General features: G+C 38.1%; 1 long non-coding RNA gene across 1 annotated transcript; it reads right to left on the bottom strand.

The window, feature by feature from the left end:
* Window positions 1–329: 329 nt before the first annotated feature.
* Window positions 330–16,371, bottom strand: LOC134484463 (uncharacterized). The gene is made up of 4 exons (XR_015647308.1): window positions 16,248–16,371; window positions 11,336–13,338; window positions 9,215–9,427; window positions 330–722 (listed from the first exon to the last, which is right to left on the bottom strand). It is a non-coding gene; the product is annotated as an uncharacterized LOC134484463 (long non-coding RNA).
* Between the last annotated feature and the right edge of the window lie 1,724 nt (window positions 16,372–18,095).

Genomic DNA, 18,095 nt, shown 5'->3' on the forward strand with positions numbered 1-18,095 from the left:
TGCTTTTCAAGGAATTTACAATAAGAAATTCAAATACAATATTCATTCAATAAAAGGTCTGTAGGGAAAATACTAGACTTTGGAAAACAGAGAAAACCTAGAAAATTGAACTGTATGTCACAGGAAAAAATCTGTGACATACAGAATAATAATATTCTCTAGAAGAATCTCCAACACTCCATGTTCCTACATCTTTATTACCCATGCCAAGCCCCTGAACAAGTTTCTCCATTCAGAACATGAAACCACTAGTGAAGCAGAGAGAAATCTCTAGAATTAGACAGATGGAGTACATAAAGGTTTCCACTGTGTCACAGGAGACATACTTTGAAAGTGGTTACTGCTTGACATTTAATTCAGAGAAATTGGGGAGTGATAATAAAGAGGATGAAGAGATTGGAAATGGGTAGAAGGATGCTGGCCTTCTATCTTGGTATAAAAAAACAAGGAAGAAATATGTGGTCCTTTGGAAAACTCAGAGAGCCCTTGGTAGGGGTTGAGTGGGATGGCTGAAGAGATAGCCTTGATCTGAGCTTCTATATAAGGGAATAAGGAACTGTGAGGCTCTTAGAAGCTTGTAGACTTCCCTGTTCTTATGGTTCCTGGAAGTCAAAGGGTTTATATCATTTATTTCTTTATTCCAAAAGCCAAGTGTTGTGAAGGGCACAGTTGTTTTCCTGAGAACTCATGACCTTTACACTTTTTCGCAAGAAGAAAAGGTCCTAAGGAAGAAGGGAAAAACAAGTATTGTGTCACTAACTAAAGGTAAACACATACATGCTTTGTATACCTATCATGCACTTTGTGTCTGACACTGATATTTGGGAGAGAGAAGTGCTTCTAGTTGGGACTTCAATAACTCAGTCATTCCACTAGTATTACTCTACCACTTCAGATTTCTGAGTCAATATTTGTGATGACTTTGCAGCTTTCTTTTCTTTTATATCATTCATTTTTTTATATTTAAACAAAATTTATTGCTTTTTCATTAGATGTTTCTATATATACATTTAAAATATTATTTCCTTTCCCAGTTTCCTGTGCATAAGATCCCTACCTGTTCCATATCCTTCTTCTCTAACCAAACTTTCTGCCGCATGACATTGCCTTGAACAGGGAGACAAATTAGAGGGGACAAGGGCTTCTCTTTTCAATGTTGCCCAAAAAGGCCATCCTCTGCAGCATATGCATTTGTAGCCATAGGCTAGTCCATGTACTTTCTCTGATTATTGGTCTAGTTATAAAAATCTCTGGTTCATTGGCATCATTGTTCTTATGTGGTTTAAAGCACGTTCAGTTCTTCTAATCCTTTTTTTTTTTTTAATTTAACCACATGTCTGGTTTCAGTTCACTGGTTTGCTACTAGCATTCACTTCTGTATTTGACATGTTGTATCTGTGTCTCCAGTAAATATCTATATCCAGTTCCTTGCAGAATGCACTTCCTACCTTCATCAATCTTATCTAGTTTTTTTTTTTTTTTTTTTTTTTTTTGGTCTGATGTATACATATATACTTTTGGTGGCTCTTACACCTATGAAGTTAATTGGAAAGTTAACATGGATTCTGACCAACTAGGTCAAGAATATAGAATTCAAAAATGACAATTTCAAAGAGACTCCCCCTTTTTTTATGAACCTATTGAAGTAGACTTGATTTTTTCTCTTTTATTCAGAGCTGGGGAAGGAACCGAGGGTCTTGCGCTTGCTAGGCAAGCGCTCTCCATTGAGGTAAATCCCAAACCTGAAGTAGACGTTTAACTGGTCCTCAGGTCATTCTTTTCCCTGCACATCATCCAGCATCTTACGTTTGGCCTGAAGAAAGAATCATGGTAAATCATCCTAAACCCTCAATTCTGGCCATGGGAACACTGGACGCTAGAGAGTGTAGTACTGATATCAAATGGGACAAGAAACAGAATTCAATAGTCAATGTTGTCTTTGTTCTCCTGTTGTCTGGTAATTTTTTGATAAAATAAGAATTTGAGAGATTACATTTGAAGTAGGTACACAGAATTTACACTATTATACTTACTCTATATCAGGGCCCCATATGTGACAATATCATTGCAGAAAATGGTACTTGAAAACAGAATTTTTGAGATCAATTTCTGAGAAAAATTTACAAAGTCACCTAACAAGGAATTTACAATAAGAAATTGAAATACAATATTCGTTCAATTATACATCTGTAGGGAAAATACTGGTCATTGTGATACAGAGAAAACCTAGAAAATTTAACTGTGTGTCACAGGAATGAACCGGGGATTAAAAATATTATCTAGGAACATCTCCTACACTCCATGTTCCTAAATCGTTTTCACCCATGCCACGCCCCACAGCATGTAACCACTAGTCAAGCACAGAGAATTCTCTAGTTTTAGAGAGAAGGTGTATATAAAGGTTTCCACTGTGTCATAGGAGACATACCTATAAAGTGCAAACTTGAATCTGGTCAATGTAAGGAATGGTGTTCATCAAGTAGGCCATGACAGTTTTCAGTGACATCATTGTTAGGCATTCCCTGAAAACTCTCTTCTAACCTGGAGAGCACTAGATTCTTCTGTGATGTCACAAGTGTTGTTGTGACTGCAACTTCCTCTGAGATATTCTTTCAGTACTTCTAGGGTTTACTAATAGGCCTCTACTTCAGAGCACATTTGGGAGTGATAACAAAGACGATGAAGAGAATAGAAATAGGGAGAAAAAAGCTGATCTTCTTTCCTGGTATAAAAAACAAGGAAGAAATATGTGGTCCTTTGGAAAGTTCAGTGAGTCCTTTGTAGGGTTTGAGTGATATCGCTGAAGAGATAGCATTGATCTGAGTCTTCCACATAAGGGAATCAGGAGCTGGGAGAATCTCAGAAGCATTTGCACGTCTCTGTTCTTATCTGGACTTCTCTGTTCTTATGGTTCCTTGAAATAAGAGAGTTTATATCATTAATTTCTTTATACCAAAAGTCACGTGTTGTGAAGGGCACAGTTGTTTTCCTGAGAACTCATGACCCTTACTCTTTTTTTCAAGAAGAAAAGGTCCTAAGGAAGAAGGGAAAAACAAGTATTGTATCCCTAGTTCTGAATAAACTTCTCCACGCTTTGGATACCTATAGTACAGTTTGTCTCTCACACTGATATCTGGGATAGAGAAGTATTTGTAGTTGAGACTTCATCATCTCAGTCTTTCCACTAGTATTACTCTGAATAACACTTCAGATTTCTGAGTCAAGATGTCTTTTTACTTGGCAGCTTTCTTTCTTTCATATCATTCTTTTTTTTTATTTTTTACCAAAATTTATTGTTTTATAACTGGATGTTTCTATATTTACTTTTAAAATATTATTTCCTTTCCCAGTTTCCTGCCCATAAGGTTCCTACCCGTTCCATTTCCTTCTTTTCAAACCAGCCTTTCTGCCGCAATGCATTCCCTTGAACTGGGAGACAAAGTAGGGAATACAAGAGCTTCTCTTTCCAATGTTGCCCAAAAAGGCCATTTTCTGCAACATATGCATTTGGAGCCATAGGTTAGTCCATGTACTTTCTTTGTAAATCTGTCTATTATGAGAAAGCGCTGGTCACTGGCATTGTTATTCTTCTCGGGTTGAAAGCACCTTCAGCTCTTCGAATCCTTTTTCAAAATTTACCAACAAGAGGTCTGTTTTCAGTTAACTGGTATGTCCCAGCATTCACTTTTGTATTTGACAGGCTGTATCTGTATCTCTCAGTAAATATTTATACCTGGTTCCTTGCAGAATGAACTTCTTACCTTCATCAATCTTATCTAGTTTGGATGGCTGATGAGTACAAATATAATTTTGGTGGCTCTTACACCTATTTTGTCAAGTGGAATGTTTACATGGATTTTGCCGAACTATGTGAAGAATGTAGAATTAAGAAATGACAATGCAAATAGATTCCGTCCTGTTTTTATGAACCTATTGAAGTAGACGTATAACTGGTCCTCAAGCCATTCTTCTTCCTGCCCATCATCTGGTATCTTACATTTGGTTTTAAGAAAGAATCTTGGTAAAACATCCTAAACCCTCAGTTCTGGCTATGGGAAAACTGGAAGCTAGATAGTGTAGTACTGATATCAAATGGGATTAGATAACCAAATACAATAGTCCATGTTGTTTTTGATTTCCTGATGTCTGGTAATTTTTTTGTTAAAATAAGTATTTGTGAGTTTATCATTTGAAGTAGTTTTACAGTATTTATGCTGTTATACTCACTATATAGCTGGGCCCACTTTGTGACAAAAATCATTGCAGAAAATGGAATTAGAAAACAGAATTATTGAGTACACATTGAGGAATATTTACAAAACCCCCTATCAAGGAATTAACCATAAGGAATTGAAATACAATATTCATTCAATTAAAGGTCTGTAGGGAAAATACTGGCCTTTGGGAAACAGAGAAAACACAAAAAATTGAACTTTATATCAATGGAATGAAACTGGGAATAAAAATATTATCTAGAGGGGCTGAGGATTTAGCTCAGTGGTAGAGCGCTTACCTAGGAAGCGCAAGGCCCTGGGTTCGATCCCCAGCTCCGAAAAAAAGAACCAAAAAAAATATTATCTAGAATTATCTCCTACACTCCATGTTCCTAAATCTTTTCTACCCTGTCTAATTTTCTCCATTCAGAGCATGTAACCACTTGTGAAGCAGAGAGAAGTCTCTAGCTTTAGAGAGATGTGTTATGTATAGGTTTCAACTGTGTAACGGGAGACATACTTGGAAAGTGAAAATTCGAATCTGGTCAATGTAAGGAAAGGTGTTCAGCAGGTAGTCCACAGCAGTTCTCAGTGCCATAATCATTAGGACCTCCCTGAAAACTCTCTTGTAACCTTGAGCGTCCTAGCTTCTGTGATGTCACAACTATTGTCGTGACTGCAACTGCCTCTCAGTTATTCCTTCACCAATAGGTTTTACTAATATTCTCTAATTCAGAGCAAATTGTGGTGTGGTAACAAAGAGGAAGAAGTGTTTGGAAATGGGGAGAAGGAAGCGGGCCTTCTGTCTTGGTATAAAAAATAAGGAAGAAAAATGTGGTCCTTTGGAAAGTTCAGTGAGTCCTTTGTAGGGCTTGAGTGATATCGCTGAAAAGATAGCCTTGATCTGAGCCTTATAAATAAGGGAATCATGAGCTTGGAGACTCTCAGAAACAACAGGACTTTCCTGTTCTTATGGTTCCTGAGGGATTATATCGTTCATTTCTTTATTCCAAAAACCAAGTGTTGTGAAAGGCACAGTTGTTTTAATGAGAGCTAAGGACCTTTACTCTTTTTGTCGAGAAGAAAAGGTCCTAAGGAGAAGGGAAAAACAAATATTCTGTCCCTAACTCAAGTTAATCATCTCCTCTGTGCTTTGGACACCTATAGTGCAGTTTGTGTCTGACACTGATACTTGGGAGAGAATATTCTTCTAGTTGAGACTTCATCATCTCAGTCTTTCCACTAGTATTACTATGACTATGACTTTAAATTTCTGAGCCAATAATTGTTATGACTTTGCACATTTATTTTCTTTTATATCATTCATTTTTTTATATTTTAGCAAAATTAATTCCTTTTAACTAGATTTTTAAGTAGATATAAACATTTAAAATACTATTTCAATTTCCAGTTTCCTGATCATATGTTCCCTACGCATTCCATTTCCTTCTTCTTTTTTTTTTTTTTTTGTTCTTTTTTTCTGAGCTGGGGACCGAACCCAGGGCCTAGCGCTTCCTAGGCAAGCGCTCTACCATTGAGCTAAATCCCCAACCCCTTCCTTCTTCTCTAAACAGCCTTTCTGGCTCGTGACATTCCCTTGAATTGGAAGAAAAACTAGGAAGGACAAGTGCCTCTCTTTTCAATGTTGCCCAAAAATGACATCCTCAGCCACTTATTCATTTGGAGCCATAGGTCAGTACATGTACTTTCTTTTTATATTTGTCTAGTACAGTAAAGCTCTGTATCATTGGCATAGTTGTTCTTATGGTGTTGAAAGCACCCTCAGCTCTTCTAATCTTTTTTCAAGATTTAGCAACCATATGTCCGTTTTCAGTGCACTGGTTTACTACCACCATTCACTTCTGTATTTGACATGCTGTATCTGTGCCTCTCAGTAAATATCTATATCTGGTGTCTGGCAGAAAGCACTTCTTACCTTCATCAATCTTACCTAGTTTTGTTGGCTGATGTATACATATATACTTTTGGTGGCTCCTACACCTAAATATTTAAGTGGAAAATTATCATGGATTCTGGCCAAATATGTCAATAGTGTAAAATTCACAAATGACAATTTCAAATAGACTCTCTCCTGTTTTTATTAACCTATTGAAGAATATGTTTAACTGGTCCTCAAGACATTTTTCTCCCTGTCCTTAGTCCAGTATCTTACTTTTGGACTTAAGAAAGAATGATGATAAATCATCCTACCCTTATGTCTGGGCATTCAAACACTGGAAACTAGATAGAGTATACAGGAATGACCTGTGAATAAAAATATTGTCTATAAGAACTTCCTACACTCTGGACTTTTCTGTTCTTATGGTTCCTGGAAGACAGTGGGTTTATATCATTTATTTCTTTATTCCAAAAGCCAAGTGTTTGAAGGGCATATTTGTTTTCCTGATAAGTCATGACCTTTATACTTTGTAAAGAAGAAAAGGTCCTAAGGAAGAAGGGAAAAACAAGTATTGTATGCTTAGCTCCAAGTAAACTCATGCTTTGGATATCTATAGAGCACTTTGAGTCTGACACTGATATTTGGCAGAGAGAAGTGCTTCTAGTTAAGACTTGATCATCTCAGTCTTTCCACTAGTATTACTCAGACTACCACTTCAATTTCCTAGGAAATACATGTGATTACTTGGCATCTTTCTTTTCTTTTATGTCATTCATATTTTTTAGAGAATTTTATTGCTTTTTTTGAACTGGATGTTTTCTATATTTACATTTAAAATATTAATTCCTTTCCCAGTTTATTCCCTTAAGATCCCTACATGTTCCCTTTTCTTACTTCTATAACCAGACTTTCTGTCCATTGACATTCCCTTGAACTGGGAGACAAATTAGGGAGGACCAAGGGCATCATCACCATTTTTGCCCAAAAAGGCCATCCTCTGCCACATATGAATTTGGAGCCATAGATCAGTCCATGTACGTTCTTTGTTTATTGGTCTGGTATCCGAAGGCTCTGGTTTATTGGCATTGTTGTTCTTATGGGGTTGAAATCACCTTCAGCTCTTCTAACCTTTTTCAATATTTACCTACAAGAGGTCTGCTTTCAGTTCACTGGTTTGCTACTAGCATTCACTTCTGTATTTGACATGCTGTATCTGTGTCTCTCAGTAAATATCTTTATCGAGTTCCTGGAAGAATGCACTTATTAGCTTTATCAATCTTATCTAGTTTTGGTGGCTGATGTATATAAATAATTTTGGAGGCTTCTACACTTACGTTGTTAGGCGGAATGTTAACAAGGATTCTCCCCAACTATGTCAAGAATGTAGAATTCACAGATGACAATGTAAATAGACTCCCTCCTGTTTTTATGAACCTATTCAAGTAGACATTTAACTGGTCCTCAAGCCATTCTTCTCCCCTGCCCATCATCTGGTAGATTACATTTGGCCTTAAGAAAGAATCATGGTAAAACATCCTAAACACTCAAGTCTGGCCATGGGAAAACTGGAAGATACATAGGGTACTACTGATATCAAATGGGAGTAGAGAACCGAATTAAAAAATCCATGTTATACTTTGCTTTCCTGATGTCTGGTAATTTTTTTGGTAAAAAAAAAGGATTTGGGAATTTTTCATTTGAAATAGGTACACAGTAGTTACAGTGTTGTACTCATTCTATAGCTGGGCCCCCTTTGTGACCAAAATCATTGCAGAAAATTTAATTGGAAAACAGAATTTTTGATTACACAATGAGGAACATTTACAAAGTCCCCTATCAAGGAATTTACAGTAAGAAATTGAAATACAATATTCATTCAATTAAAGGTTGTAGAGAAAATACTGGCATTTGGGAAAGAAAGAAAACACAGAAAATTGAACTTTATGTCACAGGAATGAACCTGGGAATAAAAATATTATCTAGAAGTATTTCCTACACTCCATGTTCCTAAATCGTTTCTATCCATGCTAAGCCCCTGGCTAACTTTCTACATTCAGAGCATGTAACGACTAGAGAAGCAGAGAGAAGTCTCTACTTTAGAGTGATGTAGTACATACAGGTTTCCACTGTGTTTCCTGAGACATACCTGGTAAAGGCACTCTTGAATCTGGTCAATGTAAGGAAAAGTGTTCAGCATGTAGATCACGGTAGTGCTCAGTGACATTATCATTAGAACCTCCCTGAAAACTCTCTTATAATCTGGTGACCCCTAGCTCCTTCTGTTGTCATGACTGCAACTGCCTCTCAGATTTTCCTTCAATACCTCTAAGGTTTCCTATTTGGCCTAATTCAGAGACAATTTGGAAGTGAGAAAAAAGAGGATGAAGGATATGAAATGGAGAGAAGGAAGCTGGCCTTCTGTCTTGGTATAAAAAAAACAAGGAAAATTATGTGGTGCTTGGGAAAGTTTAGTATGTCCTTGTTAGGTGTTGAGGGGTAACTCTGAAGAGATAGCCTTTAACTTCGCCTTCCACATAAGGGAATTAGGAGCCGGGAGCCTCTCAGAAGCATCTGGACTTCCCTTTTCTTTTGCTTTCTGGAAGTCAGAGAGTTTATATCATTCATTCCTTTATTCCAAAGTCAAGTGTTGTGAATGGCACAGTTGTATCCCTGACAGGTCATGGACTTTATACTTTTTCTCAAAAAGAGAAAGTTACTTAGGAAGATGGGATGGACAAGCATTATGTTCGCAGCTCAGAGTAAACTCTTCAATGTTTTCGATACCTATAGTGCAGTTTCTGTCTGATACTTCTATCTGGGAGAGAGAAGTGCTCTAGTTCAGATATCATCATCTTAGTCTTACCACTTGTATTACTCTGACTATCATTGTAGATTTCCAAGTCAACAGGTATAATTAGTTGGCAGTTTACTTTTATTTTATATCTTTCATTTTTTAGCAAATTTTATTGCTTTTTTTAACTGGATGTTTCTATATTTTCATTTAAAATGTTATTTCCTTTCCCAGTTTCCTGCCTAAAAGATCATTTACTCGTTACCCTGCCCTTCTTCTATAACCCTCCTTATTACCCCTTGACATTACCTTGATCTTGGAGTCAAACCTAGGGAGGACCAAGGACTTCTCCTTCCATTGGTGCCCACCAAGTCTATTCTCTTCCACATATGCAGTTGGAGCCATAACTCTGTCCATGTACATTCTTTGAATATTGTTCTAGTATCAGAAAGCTCTGATTCATTGGCATTGTTGTTCTTGTAGTGTTAAAGCCCTTCAGCTCTTGTAATCTTTTTTTAAAATCTAAAAACAAGAAGTCCATTTCCAGTTTACTGGTATGCCACTAGCATTCACTTCTGTATTTGTATAATCTAGCTGTGTCTCTCAGGAAATATCTATATCTGACAGAATGCATTTCTTACCTCCATCAATCTTGTGTAGTTTCGGTGGCTGATGTATATATATGTACTTTTGTTGGCTCCTACAGCTATAATTTTAGCAGGAATTTTAACATGAATTCTGCGCATCTATGTCAAGACTGTAGAATCCACAAATGGCAACACCAATTAGACTCCATCCTGTTCTTTTGAAACTACTTATATTGAGGCTTCACTGGTTCTCAAGTCATTCCTCTCACTTTCCATCCTCCTATATCTTATGTTTGACTTTAATAATGAATCATGGTAAAATATCCAAAACCCTCAAGTATGGCAATGAAACACAGGAAGGTAGATATTGCGGAACTGATATCAAGTGGGACTAGAGAAACGAATTAAATAGTCCATGTGGTACTTTCCTTTATTAATATCTGGTAATTTTTGGATAAAATAAGGATTTGGGAGTGTGTCATTGAAGTATGTATACAGCATTTACACTGTTATGCTCATTCTATAATTGGACCACCTCTGTTGCCAAAAATCATTGCAGAAATGGAATTGGAAAAAAGAATTTTTGAGTACACATTCAGGAATATTATAAAGTCCCCTATCGTGGAATGTACAATAAGAAAATATAATATAATATTCATTCCATTACAGGACTATAGGGAAAATCCTAGTGTTTGGGAAACAGATAAATCTGAGAAAATTGAACTAGACCTGGGAATAAAATTATTATCCACATTAATTTCCTCCACTCTAGGTTCCTAAATCTTTTCTACCCATGCCAAGTCCCTAGCTATCTTTCACCATTCAGAGCATGTAATCATTAAGGAAGCCAAGAGAATTCCCTAGCTTTAGAGATCAAGTATGTAAAGTTTTCCACTGTGTCACAGGAGACACTCCTGTGAAGTGCACCCTTGAATCTACTCAATGTTAGTAAAGCAGTTCAGCAGGTAGTCCATGGCAATTCTCAGTGATATCATCATTAGGCTCTCCCTGAAAAATCTCTTACATCCTGGAGAGCCCTAGCTTCTTCTGTGATGTCACAAGTATTGTCGTGTCTTCAACTGCACCTCGGAAATTCCTTCAGTACCTCTAGGATTTACCAATTAGCCTTCTGTTCAGAGTAAACAGCCATTTGGGAGGAGAACAAAGAGGATGAAGATATCAGAGATGGGGAGAAGGAAGCTGGCCTTCTATCTTGGTATAAAAGTAAACAAGAAATATGTGGATCTTGGGAAAACACCCTGGGAAGATGGTTTAATTCTTTTGTTCTATGGGTTCACCAAGCTCATGGAGAAGATGCTGAACATCCTAAAGACCTTTTGCCAGATGGCAAAGTTTCTAGATACCCCTTATTAGATTTTGATGGTCCTGGGGATTGTATGGCTGATGGTAAATGTTTCCCAGAATGAGTGCTAGAGCCAGGTTGATGTTAAGATGCTTTAGAAGACATGGAAATTTTTTTTATATACTTGGGCTAATGGCACAAGGTCTACATGATTTTTTTTCGATGTGGACTGCCCTTCAGACCTTTGTAAATATAAAAAAAAAAGGTTTTGTATCTTTGAAGTCTAATTTGCACAGTGACAAATCACTTTGAGCATGGAGAACACTTTCTGGAGCACTAGAGAGGGGTGAAGAAATTCCCTGAAACCTAGGGCAGATGGTGAACATGCCTTTTCAGTTGAAGGAAGAGTTACTTGAGCATCTTGGGACAATATGGAATGTCCGGCATGCCCTTGTAAGGATTGGCAACTTTCCACAATTCCTTAGTCTTTTTTGAAAATTCCATGTCCCTTTGGGCAGATGGAGAAGGTGTGAGACTCACCTGAGTAGTAGTTGTAGCTTTTAGTGACTCTTCGGCAGCAGAAGATGGCACAAGATCCCTTTTGGCAGAAGGGGGAAGGTTGAAACTGTCTCCCTTAGAGGAGAAATTTCTAAAGACTCCATCAAAAGGATAAAATCTTAACCCTTTGTTTCTAGAAACTCGATGCCTGTGGTCCAATTTGGTATACGGAGAATATCAAGTATTTCTCCACAGAGTGGACATGTGAAATGAATCTAATTGGGTAGATGGGGATAGTTGTAAAGTATGCTGTTCAGATGCAGTAGATCCTACGACATCCTTCTCACATGAGGAAGGCCTTAATGTATCGTGTATATATGTGGAAATCCTGAGTGTGATGTCAGAATGGGGGGGGGAAGGTATTAGAGCTACCTCTGAGATGTGACCTCTCCTAGAGAAACAGGGGCATATGTGAGAGGTCTGAGACTCTCATGAGCAGATAAGGAGGTTCTAGACATCGTTGTGTAACTGTGTAAGTTCCAAGAAAAATTCCCTCTGCAGGAAAAATGGAAAGAGACTTTCATATTGAAGTATTGAAGTGTCAGGTTCCCTACCCTGCTTGATAGGCAAAACAGGTTCCAAGGCCCCTTCAGGAGATAAGGTAAAATTGAAAGGCTTTTAGGTATTTGGCAGGTGTTCTGGGTCAGTTTGTGGGTATAAAGAAGGACTGGAAACCCTTTGTGCATATTTGGAAGAGTGTGTAGCATCTTCTGTAGTTGGGGAAGATGGCTGATCTTGAGGAGATTAAGAAGTTCCTATAGTCATCTGTGAAGTTTGCGGAGGTCATATCCATTCTTTCCACAAATGGAATCCAAGGAATCCCTTTCCTCAGATGTCAAGGATGCTACAGACACTGGTGTTTGCATATCATGTTCCCCTACTCCTCGTTCATATATGGTTGGATCCATAACCTTCTCTACATATGCAATATGTCCTAGAACATCTTTTGTACACGTGTTGCGTCCACAAGCCATTTCTAAATATGTGGCTGTGGGTAGAATTCCTTTTGTAGATGTTTCTTGTCCTGCAGTCTCTTTTTGAGATAGAGTACTACTCAGAGAATCATGCTCAGTTTTGGGAAATTCTAGCATCTCTGATGTACATGTGGAAAATTTTGGAGCCCCTCTTTTCAGGACAGAATGACATAGAGTCCCCTGAGGAGGAAGGGTATGTTTTATCTTCTCTGTACATTGTATCGATATGGAGTCTGCATGACTCATTGACAATGTGTTATGATAAACTTGTCTTTTTTGGGCCTGATGACAAGTCAGGAGGGTCCTTTTTGGTGGTAGAGGATATTTGAATATTTCTCTGTTTTATAGGGACATTGGAAGTACTGGGGGTGATGGTGAGGGTGCTAGATCATATTTTTTATGTGAAGAAGTCACAAGAGTTCCTTAGGTGGACTCACAATTTTCTAACATATCTTGTGTGGGTGTGAAACTCTCAAGAGCCCCTTCAAAAACTGGCAGTCATTCTTGATCTAATGGTGTACATGCAGAAAGTTTTGTCACTCCTCTTCTGTTATGTGTGTTATGAGGTTGACTTGAGGATTTGTGACTGTATTTTGCCCCCCTTGGATCATAAGTGATGATTTAAGTCCTTTTTTAATAGTAGAGGTCTTTGAAGTTCCTCTTGGATTAATAGTGATTTCAGAAATCCCCGTTGTCAGCAGAATCAGTTTTCAACTCATTTAACCCGAAGCAGATTGCAAAAGGCACTTTGGTGGAGATGGGGGACATCTTTGAGTGTCTTTGTGAGTGGACAAAGCTCTCTGCCAAGTTTTGGCAGTTGGCGAAGGTATTAAAGTCTCATGCAGAGAGTGGGCAGGAATTAATCCATTTGTGGAATATGGAAATCATTGAGATTACCTTTAAGAGAAGAAGATGTTCAGACCATTTTGTTTGATGGGGCTTGTTGTACCTCCCCTCGACCAGAGGGGTCTTCTCCAACACATTTGGAGGATAATTGGAAAGACTGGAGACCTGCAGGATAGCGAATGAACATTTGAAACTCCTTTGGAAACTCTGTGAGACAGAAGAGTGGACAATACTGAGACCTCAGGGAAGGAGAGACTGCTACCTCCGCCCACTTGTTCCCACAGGCCTAGCCCAAGAGGAAAGTGCATAGTGCATCTGGACACATGTATATAGAAGCAGTCAAGCTGCAGGAGCCCTGCAGTCCAAACTGCAACTGGATCTGAACTGGTCCTAACAGCATCCTACTCCCAAATCTCGTGTGGTGTGGTCAGACTGAGACAATCAGAGGGACAGAAACCCCTGAGAATTCTGCTCACATTCCTGACTTAAAAAAAAAAAACACCTAGCTCCATCTGGGCCTCCTGTGCATAGGGACATAGGAGCAGTAGGGGCTGGATGTTTCTTCGTGCCTCTCATAAAGAACTGAAAGTCAGCCTGATTGATTCAGATTGGCTGTAAGCAAATAATTTTCTGTGCCTTGGAAAGGGTTTAAAATATTTTCATTAACTTTTGATATGAAATTAGTTAGGACTTTGAGAAAAGTGGGCAGAGAGGCCCTAGAACGTATGTTTTTAATTTTTTTTTTTTTTTTTTGCTTTCTAGAGTCTAACTTCTTAAGTTGTTTGTACATTTTGAATATTACCCATTATCAGATAAAGGATTGGTAAAAATATTTTCCCAATCTGTTGGTTACAGCTTTGCCCAAATGATGGTGTATTTTACCTTACAGAAGCTTTCGTGTTTTATTAGGTCCTATTTGTCAATTTGTGATCTTAGAGCCTACATCATTGGTGTTTTGTTCAGGAAACTTTCCCTGTGCCCATGTGCTCAAGACTCATCCCAACCTTTTCTTCTATTAGTTTGAGTGATTCTGGTTTGATGTGTAGGTCCTTGATTCACTTGTACTGAAGCTTTGTACATGGTCATAAAAATGGGATAATTTGCATTCTTGTACAAGCTGACTTCCAGTTGAACCAGCACTAATTGGAAAATGCTATGTATCTTCCTTTGGAAGGTTTTATCTCCTTTGCCAAATATCAAATGATAGGTGTGTGGGTTCATTTCTGGGTCTTCAATTCTATTCCACTAGTCCATCCATCTGTCTCTTTACAAATACCAAGCAGTTTTTATCACTATTGCTCTGTAATACTGCTTGAGTTAAGGAGTGATGATTCCTCCAGAAGTTCTTTTATTGTTGAGGATAGTTATAGCTGTCCTGGCATTTTCTTATTCCAAATGAATTTGCAAATTGCTATTTCTATCTCTATTAAAGAATTCAGTTGGATTTTTGATGGATATTGCATTGCATTGAATGTGTACATTGCTATTGGGAAAATAGTCATCTTCCCTATATTAATCGTGTCAATCCATGAGCAAGGAAGCTCTTTCCATCTTCTGAGATCTTTCTCAATTTCTTTCTTCAGATACTTGAACTTCTTGTCATACAGATAATTCACCTGCTTGGTTAATCTCACACCAAGATATTTTACATTATTTGGGACTATTGTGAAGTGTGTGGTTTCATCATTTTCTTTCTTAGCCTGTTTATCCATTGAGGAGAGGAAGGGTCCTGGTATGTTTGAGTTAATTTTATACCCTGACACATTATTGAAGTTGTTTATCAGGTTAAGAAGTTCTCTGGTTAAACTTTTGGGGTCAATAAGTGTATACACCTCATCTGGCAAGGAAGACACAACATTGTCGGATTCTTCTCTACAGCCTTTATGGCAATACCACCTCTTTGGTGATACAGGGACCTCTAGCGGCAAAAGCACTTGCCTTCTATACACAACAGGCTGTGGCTATGCTAATTGTCCTTCAGGGATTGGCGGAGAATGAATCACCCCACTATCACCCCTGCTACTTTTCCTTCAGGTATTGGCTGCGCATGAATTCCTCATTAGCTTATTACCATCCCGTCAAACTGATGCCAGGGGCAAAACCCGCACATGTGCAGTATCTTTGGTCACAACAGGAGGGCACCGGATCACCTAATTACCCTACAGCCACCCTGGCAAGGAGACAAGCCTGTGCATATGCAATAAATCGTTTACTTCCAGACGGGACTGGATTTCGGCACCATTTATGCTTTACCTCAACGCTCCCTACACTGAAGTGTTGTTGAAATTTGTCAAATGCTTTCTCAGCATCTAATGAAAAGACCATGTGTCCTTATCTTTGAGTTTGTTTATATGATACATAACATTGACGATTTTCTGTATATGAAAACATCTCTGCATCCCTGATAATGATGGATAATTGTTTTTTAGATTCGGTTCACAAGAATTATATTGAGTATTTTTGCGTCAATATTCATAGAGGAAATTGGTCTGAAGTTCTTTTTCTTTGTTGGATCTTTGTGTGGTTTAGGCAGTTAACATGATCTACCTGTGTCTCTCAGGAAATATCTATATCTGGTTGCTAGCAGAATTTACTTTTTAGATACATCAATCTTATCTAGTTTTGGTGGCAGAGGTATATATATATACATCCGACCCTCCAGTCTAGCAATGGGGACACAGGAAGATAGATAGTGTAGTACTGATTCCAAAAAGTGCTAAAAAAGTGATTTCTATAGTCATTTTGTCCTTTGCTTTGATGAAAATGGAATTAGAAACAATTTTTGAGTACACATACAGGAATATTAAAGTCTCTTTTCAAGGAATGTACAATGAGAAAGTGAAATACAATATTCATTCAATTAAGGTCTGTAGGCAAAATAGTGGACTTTGGGAAATAGAGAAAACCTGGGATACTGAACTGTAAGTCGCAGGAATGTACCTGAGAATAAAATATTATCTGGAAGAGTCTCCTCCACTCTATGTTCCTAAATCTTTTCTTGCCATGCTAAGCACCTGACTAACTTTGTTCATTCAGAGCATGTACCCACTAATGAAGCAAAGGGAAGTCTCTACCTTTAGAGAGAATTAGTATGTAAAGGTTTCCACTGTGTCACAGGAGAAACTTCTGGAAATGGCACCCTCAAATATGGTCAATGAAGGGAAGCTGTTTAGTAGGTAGGCTATGGCAATTCTCAGTGACATCATCATTAGTCCTCCCTGAAAAATCTCTTGTATCCTGGAGAGCCCAAGCTTCTTCTGTGATGTCACAAGTGTTGTCATGACTGCAACTGCCTCTCAGATTCTCCTTCAGTACCTCTAGGGTTTACAAATTGGCAACTAATGGGGGGTAAACAGCCATTTGGGAGGGAGAACACAAAGGATGAAGTGACCAGACATGGGGAGTAGGAAGCTAGCCTTCTGTCTTGGTATAAAAAAAGGAAGGAATATGTGGTCAATGGGTAAGCTCTTTAAGTATTGTGTAGGGGTTGAGTAGGTTCACTGAAGAGATAACATTTATCTGAGCTTCACACTTATGGGAATCAGGAGCTGGGAGCCTCTCAGAAGCATCTGGACTTTCCTGCTTGTTATTTTTCTTGGGAGTCAGACAGTTTATGTATTTCATTTCTTTATCCCAAATGTCAGGTTTTGGTAGGGCACTCTAGTTTTTCCAAGGAGCTCATAGCTTTTATCCTTTTGCTAAGAAGGAAAGGTCCTAAAGAAGAAAGTAAAGCAAGTATTGTGTCCTCAGCACAGAGTAAACTCCTGCATGCATTGGATTCTAATAATGCAGTTCGTGTCTGACACGGAGATGTGGGAAGGAGAAGTGCTTTTAGATGAAACTTAATCATATCAGTCTTTCCACTTGTATTACTCTGAATACCATTCCATGACAGTGACCCCTTAAAATACTGAATCAATTGGTGTGATTAGCTGGTACATTTATTTTCTTTTATTTCTATCATTTTTTTTTTAGTTTTTAAACAAATTTTATTGCTTTTTTAATTGGATATTTCTAAATTTACATTTAAAATATTATTTCTTTTCCCAGTTTTCAGACTATATGATTCCTTACCGGTCCCCTTACCCTTTTCCTATAACCACCCTTACTGCCCCTGGACATTTACTTTACCGGGAGCCAAACCTAGGCAGGACCAAGGGTTCTCCTTCCATTGTTGTCCAACAAGGCCATCCTCTACAACATATGTAGTTGGAGACATAAGTATGTTCATGTACATTTTTTGAACATTGGTCTACTACCAGAAAGCTCTGCTTCATTAGCATTCTTGTTCTTAAGGGGTGGAAAGCACCTTCACCTCTTCTAATCCTTTCTCAAAATCTACCAACAAGAAGTCCATTTTCAGTTCACTTTTTGTCCACTAGGGTTCATGTTGTGGTTTGCCCTGAAGTTATCTGTGTTTGATACTAATTCCAATGCCCCAAGGTCAGCTGCATAGTCCTGTACTCAGGACTCAGGTTACTTCACCAGAACCACTTGCCTATTGAATTTGTGAAGTATATGTGAGTGGCAGGAACAGGATAGAAGGAGGGTTGTCATGGGAGGAGAAGGAAGAATGGGTGGGAGAGAAGTTTGAAAGAAGAGGAGAAGACTAGAGGAAAAAGGAGAGAAAGGAAGATGACAGAGTGAGAAGCCATTGTAAGTGAATTTAAGATTTTGCTCTGTGTATTTACATGTTATTATTAATGTTCCTAAGGGATGGATGGTACCCAGATTTGTATGTTTAAGTGGGCAATTATATCTATTCTACTAGATCAAAGATTATTGTGTTGTGTGTTTTTTATGTGAGGGTTTGTGTATAGGAAAGTGTGTGGTGGCAAAAAACACTTTGCAGCCGAGGAGTGGGAATGTGTTTCCTCCAAGATATCTAGCAGAGAATTTCAGACATATTGGTGCCAGAGTTA

Source organism: Rattus norvegicus, chromosome Y (genome assembly GCF_021556685.1).
Source record: "Rattus norvegicus strain SHRSP/BbbUtx chromosome Y, alternate assembly SHRSP_T2T, whole genome shotgun sequence".
Lineage (NCBI taxonomy): Eukaryota > Metazoa > Chordata > Mammalia > Rodentia > Muridae > Rattus > Rattus norvegicus.